We start from the raw sequence: 27,208 nt of genomic DNA, 5'->3' as shown, positions 1-27,208 counted from the left end.
ATTCAAGACGAGGCTGGACAGCCATTTGTCAGGGATGCTCTGACTTGGATTCCTGCATTGAGCAGGGGGTTGGACTCGATGGCTTTGTAGGCCCCTTCCAACCCTACTATTCTATGGTTCTATGATTCTATGACACTAAGATTTTAAAGATCTCTAGCACTGTCACTAATGGGATGGGCTCAAGTTACAGGAAGCCAGGTTCCGGCTGAACATCAGGAAAAACTTCCCGACTGTTAGAGCAATACAATGGAACCAATTACCTAGGGAGGTGGTGGGTTGTCCCACACTGGAGGCATTCGAGACGAGGCTGGACAGCCACTTGTCAGGGATGCTTTGACTTGGATTCCTGCATTGAGCAGGGGGTTGTACTCGATGGTGTTATAGGCCCCCTCCAACCCTACTATTCTGTGATTCTATGATATCGAAGGAACTGACAGTCTCGTTATGAACCCGTTTGTTATGAATCTGCAGTGGAGGCCCCCTTGAGGACACCATTATGCAAAGAGGGCCATTGGTTGGGCATGCGTAAAAGGACTTTCTCTTGTGTCACTCCCAAACTGTGGAATGCACTCCCTCAAAAACTATGACTGACTCCCATTCTCCTGGCTTTTAGAAAGGGTGCATAGACACATGCAGCTGTTTTAATGTTTTACTGCTTTTACTGTTTTTGTTTTTTATTGTGTTAAGGTTTCATTGTTTTACATTTTTGTACACCCCCTTGATGCCCTTTTATCAAACAAGGTGGTATATAAATGTTAATAAATAATAATGAATAAATATAGATTTTGTGTTAATTCCTACTCAAAAGTGATGAACATGTAGGAATTGCATTAAAATGTGACGCACCTTGGGTGATATATCTTACCTGTTCCAATTATGCTCTCACTGATCACAGTCATTCCAAATACAAGTGATACATCGCTTGTAGCCACTACATTTACTTTGACAGCTTTTCCAATATTGGTTGCAAAGCTCCTAGGGAAATATGAATTTGATTTCTGTGGTTAGCCATCACTCCTGTATATAACTGAACAGTATATACTAAAACATTTCTACAGTAAAACTACCTAGGACTTTGTTGTAAAAAATGCACTGAAGTTGCTAAGTGATGGCAATGTACTTGTCTGTTATGTGTCATTTCACAAAGTCAAGTGCATAAAAGCAAGAAAACCAATGGCTGAAAACATCATAAATCTTGCAGTGCTTACATGATGTACAAAGGCACATTATTGTTGCCAAATAGAATGGATTGTACATGCCTCTTACCCCAAATCTTACAATCTTTCTTAAAGTCCACCTTCAGAATCTCATCCTCTATTTGTTTGTGTTTTAAGAATTATAAAATGAATCATTACCGCATTGTAGCATTATGGACCTTTATTCCCTCTGCCATAAACATTATCTAATGCTTTTTCTTATGCCAGCTGCACATAGAAAAGAATGCTGAAACTTATTTTTTTCAGAATATGCATACAAAGTTTGCACCAAGCAAACTATGTAAGTCTACCTAATTGCTCTATTCTCTGATCCTGGTTTCTCCCTCCCACCCTTATTGTCTAGAATGTAACACTAACTTCTTTACAGGTTTTCAATATGCAAACCTACACTGATAGAAAACCCATTCCCAGAAACCTTAAAAGCCAAGAATCAAAGTTCACCCCAAGAGGTCATCCAGCCCAACCCCAAATCCCATAACAATATAGTAGGGCTCTGATGCACTGGAGTATTAAGAATAGAATTGATTTATTTCCATCTTCAAGCTGAGGAGAAATGCTACTTTATTTTCTTGGAAGAGGTTGTTGCTCTATACTGTGAGTTTTCTTACTTGTTCTATAGCACTGGAGCTAGTCATTCACTGCATTTATATTTTATTTATTTGTTTGTTTATTTATTTATTTCTATACCACCTAATAGCCAAAGCTCTCTAGGCAGTTCACAAAAATTAAAACAAAATGGCACACAATGAAACAATATAAAATATATAGAACATTAAAAACACAATATGACACTACAACCACAATAAAACCTAACAGCAGTGCAGGAATTTAAAATACAGATTTAAAACAGCAAAGCTAAAAGTCTAGAAAGCTAAAATGCCTAGGAAAATAAAAAGGTCTTCACCTGGCGCCGAAAGGAATACAATGTAGGTGCCAGGCGAACCTCACCAGGGAGCTCATTCCAGAGCCGGGGTGCCACAGCAGAAAAAGCCTTCCTCCTAGTAGCTACCCACCTCACTTCCTTTGCCAGGGGCTCACGGAGAAGAGTCGCTGAGGATGATCTTAAGGTCCGGGCAGGCACATATGGGAGGAGGCGATCCTTCAGATAACCTGGCCCCAAGCCATTAAGGGCTTTAAATGTTAATACCAGCACTTTGAATTGGGTCCAGAAATGGACTGGCAGCCAGTGCAGCTGAAAAAGTACTGGCGTAATATGAGCTCGCAGGCCAGTCCCTGTTAACAATCTTGCTGCCCTATTTTGGACCAGCTGAAGTTTCCGGAACGTTTTCAAAGGGAGCCCCACATATAATGCACTGCAGTAATCCAGACGAGAAGTTATCAGAGCATGGATAACTGTAGCTAGGCGATCTCTGTCCAGATAAGGGCGTAGTTGGAATACCAGCCTAAGCTGATAAAAAGTGCTCCGTGCCACTGAGTTCACCTGTGCCTCAAGTGACAGTTCTGGGTCCAAGAGCACCCCCAAACTACGAACGTGATCCTTTAGAGGGAGTGCAACCCCCTCCAGAACAGGTTGAGTATCACCTAGCCGGGCAGACGAACCATCCACTAACAGTACCTCCCTCTTGTCTGGATTGAGTTTCAGTTTATTGGCCCCATCCAGTCCATTACTGTGCCCAGGCACCCAGGCACCTCGGTTTGATGAGAAAGAGAGGTAGAGCTGGGTGTCATCCGCATATTGACGGCACCTCAGCCCACACCTCTGGATAACCTCCCCCAGCGGTTTCATGTGGATGTTAAACAGCATGTGGGATAAAACAGAGCCCTGCGGAACCCCATGGCACAATTGCCATGGCACAGAGCAATAATCCCTCAGCACCACCTTCTGGAATCGGCCATCCAAGTAGGAGTGGAACCACTGCAGTGCAGTGCCTCCAACTCCTAACCCAGACAACCTATCCATAACTATCCATAAGGATACCTATACATAACTATCCATAACAATAAGGATGGTATTGAAAGCCACTGAGAGGTCCAGGAGAATCAAGAGGGTCACACTCCCCCTGTCCCTCTCCCAGCAGAGGTCATCCCACAGGGCGACCAAGGCAGTTTCTGTTCCAAAACCATTCCTGAAGCCCAATTGAAATGGATCTAGATAATCCACTTCATTCAACAGTGCCTGGAGCCTGCAACCACCCGCTCAAGCACCTTGCCCAGGAAGGGGATGTTGGCCACTGGCCTATAATTGTTAACATCCTCCGGGTCCAGGTTAGGCTTTTTCAGGAGTGGTCTGATTACCGCCTCTTTTAAAGTGGTAGAAATGAAATGAAATAGAAAGAAAGAAAGAAAGAAAGAAAGAAAGAAAGAAAGAAAGAAAGAAAGAAAGAGGCTGGCACCACTCCCTCTCTCAAGGAGGAATTTACAGCCTCCTGAACCCAGCCGGACATCCCCTCCTTGTTTGATTTAATAAGCCATGAAGGGCAAGGGTCAAGCACACAAGTGGTCGATCGGACTTGGCCAAGCACCTTGTCCACATCCTCAGGCCTCAATAACTGAAACTCATCCAATAAAACTGGACCAGACGGTGCTTTGAACACCTCTACCAATGGAACTGCATTAATTGTGGTGTCCAATTCATGATGAACCTGAGTGACTTTATCTTCAAAGTGCCTTGCAAATTCATCACAGCATGCCACCGAGGGTTCCACCATCTCTCTCCCTGGCCCAGAATGGAACAGGCCACAAACCACTTGGAAAATCTCCGCTGGACGATACTGAGAAGATGCAATGCTGGTGGAAAAGAACTGTTTCTTTTCCACCCTCACTGCCACAAAGTAGGCTCGATAGTGAGCTCTTACCTGTGTTCGGTCAGCACGAGTTTTCCATCCCGCCTTTCTTCCATGGAACTGACGGTAGCATACATGGGTCTCCCAGGGGGGTGTCTTCCCAGGGCTGAGTCCAGGTTTTTGAGGGCCTTTGAGCAAGACAACCCTTAATGGGGCCCCTTCCTCAGCAAGTCTACCTTGTCGTCACCATGGTCACCAGCTGCTATTGCTGCTCCTCGTCTTTCTCATCATGGCTGCCACTTGCTTGCTTGACACGCAGAGAGCCACTGAGCAAGTAGGCTGTGGCATTTACTATTCCTCTTTTTCACCACTACCACTGGCTGGGCCGAGCAAGAGGCAGGTGCACAAGCAGGTTATAAAGATGAAGAGGAGTGAGTCCAGGGGGCCCTTGTCAGTGGGCTGAGGCAGGTGCCCAACCATGCTACCCTTGACGCAGGCTCTGGCCCTCCCATCCATGCACTCACCCAATCTAGTCTTGCTTAGCTTCAGCATCATGTGCATTCAGACTATACCTACCTCTTGTGCACTTTGAAATATTCTAACCATCTTCTGGCTTGTTTTTAGCTTTTTCCTTGCTGTACTATCATCATCACTGGTCATTTGGGTACAGTTCAGATGGCTCTTTGGCAGTGCTTTACTTCCATTTCTATGCCACCTTTCATACCCAGAGCTCAGGGTGATGTGCATATGGTGAGATATAGTTACTTTCCAAAGGCCATCCAGTGAATTTCATGGCTGGATGAGGACTTGAAATCAGATCTCCTCGGCCCAAGCCCAACTCAGCCACCACACCACACTAGCTATAAAGCTGACTATGACCCAGGCTGGTTATAAAGAGAGAAAGATTCCTCTCCTTTATTGCATAACCAGTGGGGTGAGGAATGATTGCATAGGGGTGGGGAAGTGGAAAAAGGCATCATTAGGTGGGACACATTGTTTTATTTATTTATTTATTGCATTTATATCCCGCCTTTTTCCTCTTGCAAGGAACCCAAGGCGGCTTACATTATCCTCCTCCTCTCCATTTTATCCTCACAACAACAACCCTGTGAGGTGGGTTGGGCTGAGAGTCTGTGACTGGCCCAGAGTCACCCAGTGAGCTTCCATGGCCGAGTGGGGACTAGAACCCGGCTCTCCCGGCTCCTAGTCCATCACTCTCACCACTACACTACACTGGCTCTATGAAAGGCTTAATGCTTGGGCTGGACAGAAGCCCAGGTTTGGGCTTTGAAGGCATCATGAGATTTCAGGTGAGAGTCAGCAAAGAGTCCTGTCCTACCTTGCACTGTGTCACTTGGACTAGGTGGGCAATGCAACCCTCCCAATCACCTGGTGGACTTTAGGGGTCTTTTGTGAAGACCACGAAGGACTGATGTCTGCCTTGGTTGGCCATTGGGTGGGGAAGTTTTTCATAGCCTTTAGGGGGCGTTCCTTCTCATCCTCATCATGATGCCTCTGAATACCAGCTCCTAGGCAGCAACACCGGGACAGAGCCATTGTGTTGAAGACAAGGCAATAGATGCATCTAGTTGGCCACTGTGGAAAGCAGGATGCTGGACTAGCTGGACCATCGGTCTGATCCAGCAAGACTCTTCTTATATTCTCACATTCTCTTATCTTCTTATGTTCTGGTGGATATGCTGTATATTTGGCGGACAGGTTAGGTTTAATGATTAATTGGATCATTGTATTTGTCACAGCTTTGGCAAGTGGACTCATGTGGATGTGGAGAAGGGCCCTAGATTGGGGAGCATGGGAAGGTGCCTGGAAGGTTCATTCCTATATTAGTAAAGTATGGATGGACACTCATTGGGCTGAGTGGTTCTGGAGTGGTGTTGCTGTCCTTGATGATGGAGGTATCACCCAACAGAGTATATAAAAGCTTCCCTGAACATAAGCTGTTTTGGAAATCAGCAAGAAACTGTGAAAAGAAAATTTCAAAGCAGGCCTGTATTGTCTTTAAAAAAAGAGAAAAGTGCCCACCCACCCCAAATGCCACATTATGGGTGCAATCCTATGCATGTTTAGACACGAAAAGTCCTACAAATCCCTACAACTACATGGCTGGCTGGGGCATGCTGGAAGCTGTAGAACTTTCTTCTGTCTAAACATGCATAGGATTCGCCCTAAGAACACTTTCTTCTTTATTTTTTAATCCTTTTTTCCAGCCAGTCTCTAGCACATTCAGGAACTTTGGTAGTGAAACTGATTAGACCAGAAGCTGCCTGTGATCCACTCCAGTCAATTTCACCCAACACCCTTGACTTGTAAAGGGCCAGGAAATAGCTGCAATTTGGAATGAGGGGAGATGAAAAAGCCCATTTCTCTGGCTGCAAGTCTTTTTGCCCACCCATTACTTTTGTACAGTACAGTTAAGCAGTAATGGAAAAGTTGTTCCCCTTAATCTACAGAAATGATTATCTGTATTCAACCTATTGGCCCCTGATGCAGCATTGTAAGCTAATTTTTAAACTCCTCTGAGTAATTTCAAAGGAGGATGCCATGCAATGCTTTCTATGGAAAAACTCAGAAGCCCCTCTGGAATACAGGAACCTCACATGATTATCCAGGTGGGGGCTTCTGACATTCTAATCCAAATAGGGACTAATCCATGTGGAAATATCCCTAGCTAGATGAAGAGCCCTGCATGCAAAACACACGGATTTATTTATTTCTCTCCTGCCTTTACACACACACGCGCACACGCACGCGAGCACACACAATGGCACTGTAGGCAGCCAATAATCCAGTTTAAAAAAACAAAATCTCAATTAAAACAGGGCATAAAAACAAATCAATTGAAAGCACAGAAACACACACACACACAAGAAATAAACAGTACCAACCAATTAAACCCCTCTTCTCCAACAGACCAGCTTATATGCCAAAGGCCTGCCTAAATAAAAATGGCTTTGCCTGCTGGTTGAAGGACAACACAGAGGGCGCTGAACTAGTCTCCCTTAGCAGGGAGTTCCAAAACCTGGGAGTGGCCACTGAAAAGGCCCTCTCTCAGATCACCACCAAACGTGCCTCTCTGATGGTGGTGGGACTGAGAGAATGCGCTCCTCTGAACCAGCCACCAGGGCAGCTCACATGTTGTCCTGATCAGATTAATCAATAATACTACAAAAATCTTGTTCAGGAGGAGAAGCAAGGCCCCAACCCTTCCCTGTCAAACAGCTGATCAGCACAATTGCTGGATATCTGCCTAGGGCTAGGGACATGGCATCCTGCCTTCTGTGTTCACATACCTGTGGACAGGGCCAATGTGAGAAGTAGCTGTGAAAACAAGAGCATCTACCTGTGATTAGAGTAAAATTAATCCTTGATGACTGAACAGAAATAAAATAAGCCAGGTGCTAAACCTATTTTGCTAATCGCTGGAATGAACGTGAGGGGAGGATGAGAAAACATTGCTGCAGATGAATCTTTCATTATATCTTCCATGTAGTAACCTATTGTGGAGCTGTTTCTCATTCATTCATGACTCTTTTTTTAGTGTTTTCTCTCAAAGTAAAACAAACCTACTATAAATGGGAATATGGCCTAAAGCACAAATGCTTGAGGAATTCCATCTTTGAGAATTTTGATACGAACTAATTTTGATAAGAGCTTCGGCTATTGGGCAGCATTCATTTCATACAGAAATAAATAAATAAATAAATAAATGAAATAATACATAAGCTAACTAGTGACAGGTGAACTTACCAAGTGAGTTTGTTATTTACCTAGAAAATAATGAACTCACCCATGTAGGCTTGGATGAGAGTTTTCCCTCAGTGCAAACTCTTGTTCCATGGAAACAAGCTTTTGCACATGTGCAGTATCAAAATGCATCTTCGGAGCTGTAGTTTGGAATCGCATAGGGCCTCCTTGGAGCCAGAGCTGTAGTGGTCATGGCAATGACCAAAGAAGCTGTTGAGGAGCCTGTAGAATGAATGACTAAGGATTTAGAAGGCTCCTCCCAAGCCCTCCTCCTTCTTGTGGAGCTAGAGTGGCAGCAGCGAGGAGGGAAGCAGCACTGGATTAGGCAAGGAAAGGGTTAATCCAACCAATGCAGTACATGAGAGCCAGTGTGGTGTAGTGGCTAGAGTGTTGGACTGGGAGCCGGGAGATCCAGGTTCTAGTCCCCACTCGGCCATGGAAGCTCACTGGGTGACTTTGGGCCAGTCACAGACTCTCAGCCCAACCCACCTCACAGGGTTGTTGTTGTGAGGATAAAATGGAGGAGGAGGATTATGTATGCCACCTTGGGTTCCTTAAGGAGGAAAAAAGGCGGAATATAAAGGTAATAAATAAATAAATGCATAGAAATGGTATTGTTTAGATACAGACTGAACATGCACAGAAGCTTACAATCACTTCTGAACTTAAAAGCAAATTCATAAATCCAGGCCGGTCCAGGCTCATTAAAAAGGTGAGCATTACAAACAGGTTTGCCCAGCGAGCGGCCTAATTATGAAATTCAGTGGCATCACTAGAACTAACCTTGTTCTGCACCTCCTGAACAATCGTACAGATTGGAACTTTGTTATCCAACTGACCTTTGCACTTCCGGAATGTGCCACTGTTCTTGGCTCGAGGACTGTATCGAAACAGGTCTTTAAGTGCATATTTTGGGAGAAAATATATTTAGAAATGTGTTTTTCCCTGAAATTACACACACACACACACACACACGGAAGGGGGGAGGTTAAAAAAAGGAAACAAGCTTCCATTGATTCCAGCAACTCAGTTGTTCAACGGACATGTGGAAGGGTAATTGCAATCAGAGCAGCAGACACCCGCTCCCCTTCCACACATCCAGTGCCACATGTTTTGTTGTTTATTCGTTCAGTCGCTTCCGACTCTTCGTGACTTCATGGACCAGCCCACGCCAGAGCTTCCTGTCGGCCGTCGCCACTCCCAGCTCCCCCAAGGTCGAGTCCGTCACCTCCAGAATATCATCCATCCATCTTGCCCTTGGTCGGCCCCTCTTCCTTTTGCCTTCCACTTTCCCTAGCATCAGCATCTTCTCCAGGGTATCCTGTCTTCTCATTATGTGGCCAAAGTACTTCAGTTTTGCCTTTAATATCATTCCCTTAAGTGAGCAGTCTGGCTTTATTGCCTGGAGTATGGACTGGTTTGATCTTCTTGCAGTCCAAGGCACTCTCAGAATTTTCCTCCAATACCACAGTTCAAAAGCATCTATCTTCCTTCGCTCAGCCTTCCTTATGGTCCAGCTCTCACAACCATAGGTTACTACAGGGAAGTGTGCTTTAACTATGCGGACCTTTATTGTCAGTGTGATGTCTCTGCTCTTCACTCTTTTATCAAGATTTGTCATTGCTCTTCTCCCAAGAAGTAAACGTCTTCTGATTTCCTGGTTGCAGTCAGAGACTGCAGTAATCTTTGCACCTAGAAATTCAAAGTCTGTCACTGCCTCCATGTTTTCTCCCTCTACTTCCCAGTTATCAATTCAGCTGGTTGCCACAGTCTTGGTGTTTGTTTTTTTTTTTTTTTGAGGTTTAACTGCAACCCAGCTTTTGCACTTTCTTCTTTCACCTTCGTCATGAGGTTCCTCAGCTCCTCCTCGCTTTCAGCCATCAAAGTGGTATCACCTGCATATCTGAGATTGTTAATGTTTCTTCCAGCAATTTTAACTCCAGCCTTGGATTCATCAAGCCCAGCGCGTTGCATGATGTGTTCTGCGTACAGGTTGAATAGGTAGGGTGAGAGTATACAACCATGCTGTTCTCCTTTCCCAATCTTAAACCAGTCTGTTGTTCCGTGGTCTGTTCTTACCATTGCTACTTGTACACAGATTCCTCAGGAGGCAGACAAGATGATTTGGTATCCCCATGCCACCAAGAACTTGCCACAATTTGTTATGATCCACACAGTCAAAGGCTTTAGAATAGTCAATAAAACAGAAATAGATGTTTTTCTGAAACTCCTTGGCTTTCTCCATTATCCAGCAGATATTGGCAATTTGGTCTCTAGTTCCTCTGCCTTTTCTAAACCCAGCTTGTACACCTAGCCTGAATGTCACCTATCTTAGAGTGTACAGATTGTACATGTAGGGCCCTCTGCAAATGTATGCCTGAACATTGAGAGAACAGAGGAGACAGGGCCTCCTGCCACAATCACAATCCTCCTCACTAAAAGACTAGGGATATCTGCAGAGGATGCTTAAAAGCTCCACATATATGTTTAAATTTTCCTATCCTAAAGAAATCTCATTAAGAAATGGAAAAACACACTCATATGCAAATCAGAACAGAGAGGATGGCTCTTAATGTATTGTTTGGATAGTAGGGACTGTGACAAGATAAGTCACATGATGCATAATTGTCCCTGTAATAGAATGTATACACTTTTATTAAAGTACAAGAAGAAAATTATTTTGTCAATCATTGCTAGAGAAAAAAGGGCCCTGGAGGAAGCATTAATTCATCTACTGTCACTTGGTGCCAATGTAGCCCTCTTTATGCAGAACTGCACTTTAAAAAAAATGTTGCTACTACACTTTGAATTTAACCCCACGCAGTGTGTGTGTAGATTAAAACAAAGTATGAACACAATCCAGTCAAAGCTGAGAGGTGTGCAGCCCAGTCCTATGAATATTACCTCTTCCCACCCCCCATCCTCCACCCTGCTTTGCTTAACATCCAGCCTGATTAAGAGTTCTGGAAAGCACAAAAGCTTGCATTCTATTTTGTGACATTTTAATTGGTCCTAATAAAGGTTTTGCCTGACGGTGAATTTTGCAACTACTGTGAAGAAGTAAAAGTGTTTATCCTGGCTGGATCATGCCTTACTTTTATTTATTTTAGTTTTGAAGTGGTATGCATAGATGTGAAGAATTTTTTTCTTCCTTCCTTCCTTCCTTTCTTTCTGCATTTCTAATGAGGCAACTGTGACCATGTTCCCAGCCTACATTTCTCTGTATATCTTTCTGATGTTCTTCCACCTGTTCAGAATTAAGCATAAAAAGACTGATCAAATTAAATAAAAATGCATTTCCTTATCTTTGTTCTTGCTTTTAGCATTATCAGGGTTAATTGGGTTCACATACCTCTAACAAATAGACCATCTCTAAAAGCAGAAAAAGAGGGAAAAGGCCTTCTTTCCTTAAGGACTTGTTCAATAATGGAGAAGAGTCAGACAAAATGAACCCTCGTTCAATGAAGGCGCATCCCAGATGTCTTCGTTCCATCTAGTCGACATTTTAAAAAGCAATTCCTTTCTGTTATTTCCATTCCTCCAATTTCATATATAAGCAATAGACAGAGAGTTACATGACAAGTACATTGGACATTCTCTATATTCCCTAGGGATTTCCTACAGAACTGAGATGTGTTGGGGCAAAGAAACACTCATAAACAGACACCAGGACTATATTCTTTGGCACTGCATCTTTACAGGCCAATTGCATGCCATAGTACATTTCAGTCCCATATGTTGCATGGAATCAGTGTGAAGGTGACCAGAGACCATCATGTGGTCAATAAAGCAGTATGTTTACAGGTATGAGAATTCTTTCATTGGGCTGTTCTGTAGCCCATTTCACAATGTATAAAAATATCTGAAATGGAGTAAAAGTAGCGGCATTTCTTATAGACAGTATAAAATGCCCAGGCATTGTGTGAACACAGTCATTCAATATTGTAGTATCTGTTTTTTAAAGCTTTACAATAACTAGACATTCTATATCTAATTCTATATTTTCCTCCACATTCCAGCTAACAGTTAAGTGTGTTTACATCCCACTTAAATTAATGGGGATTTCAATGAGCATAACAGTATACTAGATTGCAGCCTTTGCTTGTTAATGGTGCTGTATTGTTCATCTCTCTCTCTCTCTCAAACACACACACACACACACACACACACACTTCAAATTAACCAGGAGGAAGACATTTTGATTGTTTGCTTGGTGGGATCAGTTTTGTTTTAAAGGTAGCCAATATTCTTCTACCTTATTTAAGCTTAATTTAATTCAGACTCCCATCTGCCTCTGTTTGATTGTGTTTTGAAAGCCTAAATAAAAGCAATAACTCTTTCTGCCAATGGTACTTTGAGGGTGGGGTGATACCCTTAAATATACAGCTGGCAACTTTCTACCAAACAAAAGGAAAATGCCAGCCCTCCCCACTCCACCCCACCCTCCCCACTCCTGGCCTTTCAAAATGGCACCATATATTTGTAACAAACCATTTACCAATTTCATGTGTCTTCTTTATTGTTCTTCATAAACAGTCTGTTGGATCTTACTAGCTTCCAGTGTGAAAAATGAAAGAATTTCCTCCCATTCGTGCCTCTCTTATCTCATAATTGTTTTGTTCAGAGCAATAGGGAAAACCAATATAAATGTCTTGGCTGTTTTATTTGTCCTTTCCAAGCTCATTCATGCTTTTCTCTGGGGCATTTCCCCCCCCCCCTTCCATTCGACTTTTGTATCTGTTTACTGTTAGCGTCCGTGTAGCAAGCAAAATGGTTTGAGGTTTTACTGCTAAGTCTTATATAATGAAGGAGATATGAGGAGGAGGGTTGTGATATATTCAGTTCACTGAGCCTTGTAGCACTGGTAAAAGACAGAATAGTAACACATACCTAAGACCCTATCCTTGCACTTCACATTCATTAAGCTAATGAGATAAGGTGGATGACTACTAAGGAGATGGCCTTTTCAGTGCTGGCACCCCAGTTGTGGAGTGCCGCCCCCCCTCCTGCCCCAAGAAGCTCACTTGACACCTATGTTGTGGTCTTTTTAGCACCAAGTGAAGACCTTTTCACATTCCTAGGCTTTTTAAGTCCTTCAGTTTTAAAAATTATGTTAGTGCATTTTTATATCTTTGCCCTCCACTGGTTTTTAATTTGGTTTTTACATTGGTTTTATTCTTTTTTTTTTTAGCTTAGGGTTTTTATATTATGTTTTACTATGTTATATTTTATGGTTTTAAGTTTTGTTTTGTGAACTGCCCAGAAAGCAGTATATAAATGTAATAAATAACATTATTACTCTTCAACTGAATGGTCATAACCTAGAACTGGGTATCATAGAATCATCGAATAGTAGGGTTGGAAGGGGCCTATAAGACCATCGAGTCCAGCCGCAGCATGGGGTAAGGTGGGGTGTATGATGGAGACTATAATACAGACCTCTTCTTTCCAACAAACCATGTCCAAATACTTTTCAGTTACTCCCACTGCCATCCTTAACACCACTTTCACAAAGTGGAGGGGCCATAGCTCAGTGCCAGAGCACATGGTTGCACGCAGACAGTGCGAGGTGCAATTCCTGTCATCGCCAGTTTTAAAAGGATCAGGTGGCAAATGATAGGAAAGACCCCTACCAAAGTCCCTGGTGAGTACAGCTGGCCAGGACAGATAATACTGAGCTAGTTGGACAAAGCTTCCTATTTAAAATGTCCTTTGTTGTTGTTCATATTTTTTATATAGTGTCAACCTTGTATGTAGTACTTTACAAAGAATGAGAGGACAGGTTTCTGCCCCCAAGAGGCTTACAATTGAGAAAACAACTCAAGGGAGACCACAGGGGAAGGGGAGGGGAGAGAGATTGGGGGTTAACAGGGGAAGAATGTTATTTTAATTACATTGTATGATTCTTCAGGGACCCAGGAAAATGTAGAGAATTGGTGTAAGCAGGGGATTATTTTATTACAACTTTAGTATCAAACAAGTACTTAAACTGAGTCCTACCAAAGTCTTTCATGACTGCCTAAACAGTTCCAATATGTTGAGACAGAGAGAGCTTTGAGTAACAGAAAATGAGAAAAATAGAGCACATGTTTGAAGACAAGGAAACGTATACAGTAGCAACTTTGAAGTGAGCATTATAGGTTGGAGTTTAAAGTGGCCCCTGGCTGTAAATTAGGGATACTTGAAGAATTTGGTCTTTGCAAATTCTGAGGCAAAGTGACCTGATTCACACCTCTTGGACTAATGTGCAGATCAGAAAATAATTATCCTTTGGATTTTGCACTTCTCCAAATTTGCAGTGCAGTTCCCGGCTCAAAAAACATACAAAACTTTGTTTAAAAATATGCATTTTGGGATAAAGTAGTTTAGAAATGCAAAGTCTGAGATAAAAATGTTTTAAATGTGTATTTTGTGAGAAAACATGATAAAAATACATGTTTAAATACAAATGTTCATGCAGAACTTTTTAAAATTGCAAAGTAAGGCAGAATTGGGACAGAATGTGTTTATGAATAAACACATGTGAAATTGGCATAGACCAGAAACAGACTGATCTGTCCATCCCTACTCTGAGAAGTTGAAGACTATTTGTCCTAGAGCCAGGCTCACACATTTAGCTGGCTAAGCAACCAATACAGAGGGTGGAGAAATACCTATGTCTTCCCTTCCCCACCATGAATACAAGGCAATATAGTTTTTAAGCAAGTTGAAAGTGGTTTGAAAAAGGGATTGATTCACATGGTATACACACATGTTTTTCCCTTATGTCATTGTTGCTTCTCTTCATTTTTTTTTGTTTTGATACAATACCAAAGCCTGCCAAACGCAATAGGTAAAAGAGAGATGAATAATGCACACACCATGAGGAGCAATCCCTCTTTAAACAACCTTCCTCTCTCTCTCTCTCTCTCTCTCTCTCTCTTTCTCTCTCTCTCTCAATGAAAGAAAGAAAGAAAGAAAGAAAGAAAGAAAGAAAGAAAGAAAGACATCCCTTTAATCTATCTCCTGTCTGGGGGTTGGCAGGCAGGTCGGGGAGTGCTAGGATATTCTGTGGGAGTTACTTCCAAGTCAATATGCTCAGGATCAAAGTGTAAGGGCTATAGGTGATCCTGTCTCCCTATTGATCATTCTCCATGGGTATCATCAGGTACGTTGTGGAGGTATGGACTAGGAAAAGGGCTGCATTTGAAGGAACCAAGTCTGCATTTGTGTTCCTGAGTAATGTCAGGTAGAGAAACACGATTCAAGGCAGAAGCTAAAAAGATCTCCAACCCCGAGGCCTTCTTTTTGTTAAAATTCCCCACTGACACATCCTCAGTTTTTAATCCTGAAAACGGTGAAAGCTGAGGACCTTGTGAGCCTTTCACCATTTCAACTAGTACCATGCTGAGTGCACAGTCCCTGAAACAGAAATTCTGAAACGTCATGTTTTGTTCACATGTAAAGAACAAGGCAAAAAGGTAACACACTGGATTTATGACTAATATAGTAAAGTGGGATTTGTAGGGGGCCTTATTGAAGGGATGGCAAGCAAGATGTACCTTGAGGGAAACTTATTCCTAGCTGTTGAGAATTTGATTTGCAAAAGCACAAATGAATCAAATGGAAGGTGGTGGTGGTGGTGGTGTGTTTTCCCCCCTATTTTCTATTTTTTACTTATCTTTCACTGAAATGTCAAAGATCAAGTCTAGAAATAATTATATTTTGGGGGAGACAAGGAAGAGCACAAGATGTTTCATATACTCGGGGAGCTGCCATTGCACTTGAGAGATTATGAGGAACTTATTGGGCTGGAGGCAATCTGATGGGACATGGAAGAACAGCCACATACTCAAGATGGCGTGTATGTGTCCCACCTGAGTCATATGACTACTGGATTGCTGAGTCACTGCTCAATGTGGAGGACTGTGCATGTGCCCCTCTCCTCCATCAAATCACTGCAATTTCCCCCCTGGCCCCACCAGACCATTGTGCATATGGCAATGCACACAAAACCTTCTGCTTAATACAGGGGTAAGCAGCCTGATGCCCTGCAGTTCTTTTAGATTACAACCCCCATAATCCATGACCTTTGGCCATGCTGGCTGGGGCTTATGGGAGTTGTAGTCCAAAACAGCTGAAAGGCACCAGGCTGCCTACTCCTGGCTTAACACATTGTTCCAGGGGAGTGGGGTAGGGATAGGGGTGGAGGCGAGGGTATGAAATGCAAGCAAAACTAGCAATCAAAAACTATTTGCTTTGGGGTGATACATTGTAAAAATGCACTCATTATCAACAAACAGGCAGGAGTGTGATCATCACAGACAAATGCTGGAGTGGAAGTTGAATGTAAGACCTCATCCATCTGACTCCATGCTATCTATCCGGATTGGTAGCATCTCCCTAGGGCCTCAGGCAAAGGTGTTTCCCAGCACTGGTAACCTGAGATAGTTTACCTGGAGAGAGTACTGGCAATGGAATGCTGGTCCCTTTAGCTGCAGCTAAAATGGACTCAGGCTCTGATATTCAGAAATGCTGAATAACTTGCAAATGGTCTAAGAAACAGAACTGGACTGCAGTTGCTGGAATTGTGCCCATTACATTAGTCACAAGGGCATATTTACAATGCAGTCCTATACATATCTATTCAGAAGTAAATCCCATTGAGTTCAGTGGGGCTTACTCCCTGGTAACTGGATACAGGATAGTAGCCTTAATCTCTTTCCATTTTCTCTGTGAACAAGACACCACACAATATTTCTGGTAAAGGTCAGCAAATGTAGTATTTTCCAGAAAACTGGCAGTTTTAAAATACAGCATTTCCCCCTCATAATAGCCATAATAATGCTAATACACGGCACTTAAATGGTGCTTCACATCTCCAAAGCTCTGCAAAAACATTAGCTAATTTAACCCAAGCAGTCTCCTGTGAGGTCAGTAAGTAAGTATAATCTGCCATTCTCAAATGTACTTTCTGACTTTCTCCTTTTCCCTTGCTAAGTGTGCAGTTGAAATTACAAACAAGGTGAATAATGCAGCTGTGTGGTAACCATGGTAATCAGCTGTATTAACAATTTTAAATGACAGTGTATCTGCCAGGACTTCACAGAAGCAGACCAGCCCTTGAATCCGACTTCAGGATTTTTGCCTTTCAGCCTGATCACGGACACATTCCTTGGAAGTAAGTCCCATTGAGTTAATGCAAGCCGATGCCATGTAAGTGTTCTTTGGGTTGCAGCCATAGATACACTTGGGGAGGCTTGAAGAGTTTCATTTGGAATTAAGGGAGCTCACTATGAAAAAGATCTAAAAATCTATAATAACTTCATCCCCGCCCCCCTTTATCTTGGCCCTAATTTCCTTGCTTGCCAGTCTTTGTGCTGCCATTCTTTTATCCTACTGACTTTTTTTGTGTGATCAAGACATTTGGGAAAATGATACAGCTCTGCATGTGATGGTTTAAGGTGGGAAATGATGTCAAGGAAGGTTAATATAAGGATTGCCAAAACTCAACTTTCCCCTTCATGGATCACTGCCTTGTTGTGGCGAAGGGGCTTGCGTAACTCAGTGAAGCCATAAGCTATGCCGTGCAGGGCCACCCAAGACGGACAGGTCATGGCAGAGAGTTCTGACAAAATGTGGTCCACTGGAGAAGGAAATGGCAACCCACTCCAGTATTCTTGCCAAGAAAACCCCATGGAATGTATCACAAGGCTAAATGATATGACAAGGGAAGATGAGCCCCTCAGGTCGGAAGATGTCCAATATACTACTGGGGAAGAGCAGAGGGTATTTCCAAGTCGCACCAGAAAGAGTGAAGCAGCTGGGCCAAAGCCGAAAGGACACTCAGCTGTGGATGTGTCTGGTGGTGAAAATAAAGTCCGATGCTGTAAAGAACAATATTGTTTAGGAACCTGGAATGTCAGATCAATGAATCAAGGTAAGCTGGAGGTGGTCAAATATGAGATGGCAAGACTGAACATCGACATCTTGGGAATCAGCGAACTAAAATGGACAGACATGGGCGAATTTAATGCAGGTGACCATCATATCTACTACTGTGGGCAAGAATCCCTTAGAAGAAATGGAGTAGCACTCATAGTCAACAAAAGGGCAGGAAAAGCAGTACTGGGGTACAATCTGAAAAATGATAGAATGATCTCAGTACGAATCCAAGGCAAACCATTCAACATCACAGTAATTCAAGTCTATGCCCCAACCACTGATGCTGAAGAAGCTGAGGTTGATCGGTTCTATGAAGACCTACAACACTTTCTAGAACTAACACCAAAAAAAGATGTCCTCTTCATCATAGGGGATTGGAATGCTAAAGTAGGAAGTCAAGAAATCACCGGGATAACAGGCAAGCATGGCCTTGGTGTACAAAATGAAGCAGGAAAAAGGCTAATAGAGTTTTGCCAAGAGAATACGCTGATCATAGCAAACACTCTTTTCCAACAGCACAAGAGACGACTCTATACATGGACATCACCAGATGGTCAATATCGAAATCAGATTGATAATGTCCTTTGCAGCCAAAGATGGAGAAGCTCTATATAGTCAGTAAAAACAAGACCTGGAGCTGACTGTGGCTCAGATCATGAGCTTCTTGTTGCAAAATTTCGGCTTAAATTGAAGAATGTCGGGAAAACCACTAAACCATTCAGGTATGACCTAAATCATATCCCTTATGAATATACAGTGGAGGTGAGGAATAGATTTCAGGGATTAGACCTGATAGACAGAGTGCCTGAGGAACTATGGACAGAGGTCCGTAACAATGTTCAGGAGGTAGCAACTAAATCCATCCCAAAGAATAAGAAATGCAAGAAAGCAAAGTGGCTGTCTGATGAGGCTTTACAAGTAGCTTAGGAAAGAAGGGAAGTGAAAAGCAAAGGAGAAAGGGGAAGATACATCCAACTGAATGCAGAGTTCCAGAGAATAGCAAGGAGAGACAAGAAGGCCTTCTTAAATGAACAATGCAAAGAAATCGAGGAAAACAACAGAATGGGAAAGACTAGAGATCTCTTCAAGAAAATTGGAGATCTCAAGGGAACGTTTTGTGCAAAGACGGCCATGATAAAGGACAAAGAAGGCAGGGACCTAACAGAAGCAGATGAGATTAAGAAGAGGTGGCAAGAATACACAGAAGAACTATACAGGAAAGATCTGAATGTCCCTGATAGCCATGATAGTGCGGTCACTGAACTTGAGCCTGACATCCTCGAGAGTGAAGTCAAGTGGGCCTTAGGAAGCATTAGTAATAACAAAGCTAGTGGAGATGACAGTATTCCAGCTGAGCTATTTAAAATCCTAAAAGATGATGCTGTTAAAGTGCTGCACTCAATATGCCAACAAATTTGGAACACTCAACAATGGCCGCAAGACTGGAAAAGGTCAGTTTACATTCCAATTCCAAAGAAGGGCAACGCCAAAGAGTGTTCAAACTACCGCACAATTGCGCTCATTTCACATGCCAGCAAGGTTATGCTCAAAATCCTACAAGATAGGCTTCAGCAGTATGTGAACCAAGAAGTACCGGAAGTACAAGCTGGGTTCTGAAGAGGCAGGGGAACTAGAGATCAAATCGCCAACATTCACTGGATCATGGAGAAAGCAAGAGAATTCCAGAAAAACGTCTATTTCTGCTTCATTGACTACGCTAAAGCCTTTGATTGTGTGGATCACAACAAACTGTGGCAAATTCTGAAAGTGATGGGAGTACCAGACCACCTTACCTGTCTCCTGAGAAACCTGTACGAGGGTCAAGAAGCAACAGTAAGAACTAGACATGGAACAACCGAGTGGTTCAAAATTGGGAAAGGAGTACGACAAGGCTGCATATTGTCACCCTGCTTATTTAACTTATATGCAGAGTACATCATGAGAAACGCCGGGTTGGATGAATCACAGGTCGGAATTAAGATCGCCGGGAGAATTATCAACAACCTCCGATATGCAGACGATACCACCCTAATGGCAGAAAGCGAAGAGGATCTAAAGAGCCTCTTGTTGAGGGTGAAAGTGGAGAGTGCAAAAGCTGGTTTGAAACTCAACATTAAAAAAACTAAGATCATGGCATCTGGCCCCATCACTTCCTGGCATATAGAAGGGGAAGAAATGGAAGCAGTGACAGATTTTACTTTCTTGGGCTCCAAGATCACCGCAGACGGTGACTGTAGCCATGAAATTAAAAGACGCTTGCTCCTTGGGAGGAAGGCTATGGCAAACCTAGACAGCATAGTAAGAAGCAGAGACATCACCTTGCCGACAAAGGTTCATATAATCAAAGCTATGGTTTTCCCAGTAGTAATGTATGGCTGTGAGAGCTGGACTATAAGGAAGGCTGAGCGCCGAAGAATTGATGCTTTCGAACTGTGGTGCTGGAGAAGACTCTTACGTTTCCCCTGGACTTCAAGGAGGTCAAATCAGTCCATCCTAAAGGAAATCAACCCTGAGTGCTCATTGGAAGGACAGATATTGAAGGTGAAGCTCAAATATTTTGGCCACCTAATGCGAAGAGAAAACTCTCTGGAAAAGACCCTGATGCTGGGAAAGACTGAAGGCAAAAGGAGAAGGGGACGGCAGAGGATGAGATGGCTAGATAGCATCACCGATGCAATGAATATGAACTTGAGCACGCTCTGGGAGAGAGCACAGGACAGGAAGGCCTGGCGTGCTATGGTCCATGGGGTCACGAAGAGTCGGACACAACTGAACAACAACAACAAAACTCAACTTTAGGATAAGAAAGTTTTGTGAGCCAGCCCTGAGCAAAATAAATGTGCTGAGATATGAAGTTCAAATTAAAAATTAGACCTGAAGTACACATTGAGAAAATATCGTGTGGTACAGGTCCTACTAGTCTGTACCTCTTCAGACTAGAGATGGGGAAAATCACATGTTTGAATGTCATCACCCCCGTGTATAAAGCTCCTGCACTACCACACTGCCCGCCACAGACTTCAGGGTGGAAGTCTGGGGCTCCAGCTCAGCCTCTGTGCGGATAGGGTTCCACCACAGCCTCCAATCACTCATGGTGAGCCTCGGCAACATACTGTGCTTTCAAATGTAGCTGCTGCTGCTCCTTGCTCAACTTGGACATACTGATTGACAATGCACACTGCCACTGGTGCAAGTAGGCTGCAATAGCATCTAGTCGGATCAGAGGTAGCAGCAGCAGCTCTGCTCCGAGCGGCTGCCCTGCCCTGCCTTCTCATGCTCGTGCCAGTAGCGTTGTTGATCATTTGTAGCCATGTGAGCAGCAGCTACATTTGGAAGCAAATGTCCTCATGCCCCCTTCCCCAATAACATCCTTTCCTAGAAGCAACAAGATGACCTGAAATGTGAGCCTGCACCCCTTGGAATTGCTTGTAGTAGTTTTTGTAAGCCAGACTTACTACTGTGAAGGGGAAAGGGGGAAAGAACCAGAGGCAGCACAATCCTAGTGTATTCACTCAGAATTAATCTCCAATATAGTGTTCAGTGATACAAGCAAGTGTGCACAGGATTGCAGCCAGAAGCAGCATCGTAAGCTGATCAGCAAACCAAGCAGGAGTTCTTGCCCTGAAGAAGCAGGCAGACGGCAAACAGTCATCCTGTGGCCAGATATTCCACCACCACCCCAGCCCTTTCTCACAAGGCAGCCTTAATTCAGTGCAAATGACTCCTGAGTAAGCATGCATAGGGCCGGTTGCAGGGCAGCAATCCTATGCATACTTCCTGGTGGGTAAGTCCCACTTAAGTGGGAATAGCTATTAAGTAGTGTACATGTACAGACAGAATCAGTCTGCAAGGCAGCCACCCTCATTTGTGTGACTGCACCTTTAAATTCCCAGGGACACAGTTCGTTGCTTCCATGGATGGCTATGGAGGTGGGCATGGCTGGCAATGGCATGCGCCTCCAGTGCTGCATCATCCAAGGCTCCGAGCCTTGCAAACAGTGGCAAGTGATCTCACACCCACCTATCCCCATGTCCTCATCCCTCCTGCACCTGCCTCATTCCAAGGAGTACACCCATTGCATTGCATCTTGCAGTTGCACACCAGAGCCAGCCACCAGGTGGGCACATCTGCCCCTCCTCATCGTACTCGTTAGGCCTCCAACACCCAAAATCTAATGATAACACGCGTCTGAAAATAAATGGAATTTTAAAATCCTTGAGTTTGGCTTGGAGAGGTGGGCTGGGGAGGACAGAAATGCACCATTTGGGGATCAAAATGAGAGAAGATAAGCATATAAAATAAGGAAAGGGAGAAATAGCTTGTGTGGGAAGAACTCCCTTTAGTGCTGATACGCAAAATAAGAGTGCCTCTAAGCATGTATAGCATGTCATGCCTTCCCTCCAACATGGCTCTCTTGACTCTCAAAGCATGTTTAAGACATTAGATGAACAAATGCAAAGATTTATTGCATTGTTCCCATACTAAAGTATGGATCAAAACTTAGTTATGTTTTGCACCACTTTTGCGCTTCCTGAACATTTCAACACAGTTCTCAACTCAAAGGGATATCAAAATACATGTAGAAATGCATCTTTTGCTGGGAAAGACCTTTTAAAATACATACTTTAATGTATTCTTATGCAAACATCTTGCTCATTTTTTTTAAGAAAGTGCAGATTAATGTGGAAACGGTGCAGAACAGCATAAGAATAAGATTCATCCATCCCTACTCTAGCCTGTAAGCAATCTTTGCCTGCACATGTATTTATTAATGTAGGCAAGGAAGGTCTCCAAACCCTTGGGGTATTGTGATGGCAATTAACCGATCATACTTGGAATGAAAAAGTTCATAAGCTCTCTACTTTTTTGAGAAAGGTTTGAAAACCAGACATTTCTGGAAGTCTCTGGAACCAGCTCTTTCCTCTTATCATGACCTTGGTCTTTATCAGTTAATTGGAGCCATTCCACTATAACTTACTCTTCCTAGACAACATCTCATTATTTCAGGCAATTAGTTGCAATACCTGGTAATGGCAGCCTCATCTTTGAGGAAAAGTTATTTTCTCTTATAAAATGGCTTAACTTGTTTAATTTTTATTTTATTTTATTGCTTTCTTATACTGGGCTGAAACCAAGGTTCAGTCCTCTGCAAGCAGACTGAATAGCTGGCTAACGTTCATGATTTCCTAATAGCAAACTTAGCACCTACTGATAAAGGGAAACAGAATTTTACATTAGGACTAAATATGATGAACACTGATCTTCAGCTGTTGGCATCTACTTCTCTTCTAAAAGAAAATGGTTGAGTTAACCTTTGATGGAGTGCATCTAAAGTGCAACTTTTGAGCACTATCTTAGACAACCATTTTAATAATACTGAAAAGCATAATACCCAATCATTAATGTATGAAAAACGGGGGGGGGGGATCCCCATTACAAAAGTGCATTTCAAAAGACCTACACATAGGTTTACTTTTTAAAAACAATAAAGAGTCATTGCAGGAAGAATTTGAGACTACATCATGCCATCAACTTATTGAAGCTAAGCAGGTTTAGATCTGGTCAGTGCCTGGATGGGAGACCACCTGGGAACCCATGTACACCACCTTGCGTTCCATGAAGGAAGAAAAGTGGGATATGAATGTACTAAATAAATGCATACCTAGCAGGTTGACCTTACTCACACTGCTAGAAATAGTGGTGGTGGACATGCAACCTCTATACCCCAAATAAAGGACAAAGACATTACTGAATATACCCATGCACAATCACCGCAGCCCACTGTGGCTGATTTAAGCCATGGTGGGTTGCAGCACATGCCTATGGCCATTTTTAATATTCAGTCCCTGATGCAGGGTTCCCATGGTTTGTCATGATGTCCAAACCCAGGTGGCAGGGGTTGTTTGAAAGTTAAACCCTACCATAGGTTATTTGAGGGTTGTTTAACCCTCAAACAACCCCTGCCGCCTCGGTTCAGACCACACGATAAGCTGCACCAGGGCGGGTAATTAGGCTAATGGTGCCAGGTAGGCACTGGCATGTGCCACAATTCAAATGGTGATTGTGCAGTGATTGTGCAAACCAGTGCATTCGTTCAAAGGGTTCACCACTTAGTGTAATGGAGAAAAAGGAATTACAAGTAAAGATATTAATCACTAACCACTCAGGGTAAAATCCAACATAAATCCAATTTATGTCCCATTTATTTCAGTGGGTCTACTCTATGTAGGACTTATGTTGGAGTTTACTCTCAGAATTGTAAAATATATTTCTCTTATCTGATAATTAAAATATAACCAGAATAGTATATAATTTCCAAGGGAAAAAATGTTCTTATTATACTGTGTATGTGAGCACGCGCTACATTTGTACACCAGTTTTAAATTAAAAATGCCCAAGGTGGTTAATAACAATAAAATCCACAAGTATCTATCCAGTATGAGGGACAATATTTGCCAGGCTGCCATATGGCTGCCTTTCACTCTCTAAGATTATCTTTCCTGAACAAAATGTACAGCATTTACTTCCACACAGGAATGAATGGCAGCCATTCACTGATCTGAGAGAATATAAACAAGTGCAGTCAGGGACCTCACTGGGATGGGAACGATATCTGTCCCCTACTGGATTCTGTTGCATGGTTAAACTGAGAGAATGTTGGGAGAGTGGACAGAAAGATGGGGAACTGCCTTTTATATAATTCAATGATTTTTTAAAAACCAGGTTATTTAAGAGCAGAGTTAAAACTATCTCATGTTGGCTTAAGCTCCACAGAGAGTCCCCTCCCCACTTTACTTCCTTGTTTACTTGCTTTCTTACAGCAACTATACCCTATCCTTTAGCCAAAAAGACTCCAAGAGTGCCTTACAAAGATAAGTAGCGTAAGAGTCCCTGCTGTCAGGCATATGGAGAGAGAGAGAGAGAGAGAGAGAGAAAAGCCTACTTGAAGAAGTGATGAAGGTGACAGTTTACTTCTTCCTGTCCTGCTCACAGGGTAGTTGGTTGGAACTGGAGCCGCCCAGCCCCCTATAAGCCACCAAGATCCTGTAAGTCCTGGCACCTCACAGTTGCTTGTCAGACCATTGGCGGGAGGGGTGTTTCCTAACATTTTCTTTTTAATTTACAAACTTCTATCCTTTTGCATACCTAGGGAGGCCCCTGTGTATGTAATCACTTACTTTCTTTTGGGTGGCCTCATTTGTCTGCAAAACTGGGAATCCTCCAAGTTTGCTATTAGAGGGGCTGATAAAAGTCACTTACTGAGGGGATTTTAGAACCTTCCCTCTTTTCACATTGTTCTAGTGTGGGGCAGGAAATGAAGGAAGCAACTACAGATGGAGTTGCATTTTTATTTAAATTACCAATATGGAGAATTTGGAACCTTAAGATAGTTCAAACAACATGTAAGGGCTTCTCAGTTTACTGAAGAACCATTTATTTAGTGCCTATTATGTAAGTCTATTTTCTTTTGTGACAGAGAAGAGTAAAATTCATCTCCTCCTGGTGGCCAACATTATAAAGAGAAGACTTGACCTTCTGACCTAATGATAAATTCCAATTTACATAAAGATTGGCAAATTCCAAATAACACTCCACCATCTCTTATAGCTATAATTATGTGGTGCTGATTTGTTTCATTTGGCAAGCAGAAACTTTTTTTTTTAATGCCAAAAGGTGTTTCTGCTGTTGAGTTGTAGTATTGTAATTTTAGCCTGCTGCTGCTGCTGCTGAGATGCTGATTTAGTCTTTGCTACTTCAGCTTGCATTAGATGTTATTTATTGCATTTTATTTAAGTTTTTATTAATTGCATTGCATATTAGCTTCGTTTTAAAACTTTTGTACAGTGTTATGAGTGCCACTGCTAGCAAAGAATGTGGCTAAAATGTTTTAGAAATAACAAATTAATCGGGCTCTTTATATTTTTTAATGTTCGGGGGACTATATTAAGTCTCCTATCTGCATGCTTCTATAGAAAAATGACAAGTGTCCACTGAAGCTGCTACTTTAAACTTTATAATGTGCCTTTCTGTACATAAGTGACTCTGGTTAGATTTGTTTATTATTATTTTTAGTGTATTCCATGAATTAGATATGGCTGTCTCCACAAGACAGAGTAATACTGAAATCTTATTATCTGGGAGTAAGTCTCACTGATCATAGTGGGATTTACTTCTGGGTAAACAGCTATAGGATTGCACTGTAAGGAACCAAAGCGGAGATTCAGGAACAGCAATTGTAGCATCAAAGAAAACAAAGAATCAAGGCAACCTAATAATGCACCATTCAACAAAAACTAGCACAAAAGGAAGGATCTAAGGAGCAGTATGGAAGATGCCTTGATTCATCTGACTTTTACATTCTGAAATGCAAACACATGTAATTGTTCACAAAAGAGAAAAGGATGCCTCTGCCCAGAACAAAACAAGAAACAAAAATAAACAAGATTGGAGATCACTTGAATGAAAATCAAAAGGGAATATAGTTTCAGACAGAGAGAGAGAGAGAGAGAGAATATTTAATCTCCTCTGTCACAGTATTTCAGTTTTGTTTTTTAACCCTTGCAGTATAAATTTTTTCATGCATCATTACTAACTCACAGCTTGGATAAGACAAGATTAGCCTTCACTTTCAAAACTCTACACAAACTCCTCCATGCCTATGTTTAAAAACCTCGCCTTCTATTAAATTTAATAATTTCCCCCTGTGGGCTTAAATTGAGGGCATCTCCTGTTTAAATTCAATTACTTACCCATTTAGATTGTATGCTGATAATAGTAATAATAATAGTTTAACTTTGCATAAAAGTACCCTGTAAAAGTGAATCGGGAAAGTATGGCAATGGAACAGAGTGGCTACTAAACAATGATATATGAATTTATTAATAAAAAGAGAAACATTTATTGCTGCTTTTGTGAAGATTTAATATTCCCTTTCTATTAATAAAGGGAATGAACCATTGATCACCAGGGCAAGACACACTTGAATGCAACAGAGGTAAGGGGTCATTTTTTTCCCTCGGAAATCAATTATATTCCCTTAAGTGCATGCTGTTATATAAAATCAGTATATTATTGCTGAGGCTTATTTTATGGATTCCTGTTATAAGATTATTTCTGATTCCAGGAGAGGTGAAAATACATGAAACATGTTTCAATTAAGAAGAGGTCTAATGAAGGGTGTTTTTTGGAGGTTTGGGCACAGGAGGTTGTATCCAATGGTGTCCATTCACCAGTGAAATGGACATGGATGTCAGAATAGATTCCCCCACCCAGCAGACCCCCAGGTGCCTCCAAAACATCTTGAGAGGGTTGGGGGTGGGGGCTCCAGAGCAGATTTGGGGTCACAGAGGAGGTTATGAGGAGGAAAAGAAGGAGAAGTCCCATTGCACAAGTGGAAGACCACTCATGTAACACTGGATGGAGCCCAATGAAGGATACCAAAGTGTTTAAGCATCATTCAAAATATTCACTGTCTGCATCTCTGTTCAAAAATTCCACAAATTTATTTTAAACAGCATGTAGCTTCAAAACCATTCATAAGTTGAAAACAACTACCAG

This window comes from Heloderma suspectum, chromosome 1, assembly GCF_057233095.1.
Source record: "Heloderma suspectum isolate Gila_16-S chromosome 1, 16-S_ref, whole genome shotgun sequence".
NCBI classification, from domain to species: Eukaryota; Metazoa; Chordata; class Lepidosauria; order Squamata; family Helodermatidae; genus Heloderma; species Heloderma suspectum.
The sequence above is the reverse complement of the archived record's forward strand: the minus strand, read 5'-3'. Positions refer to the sequence as shown.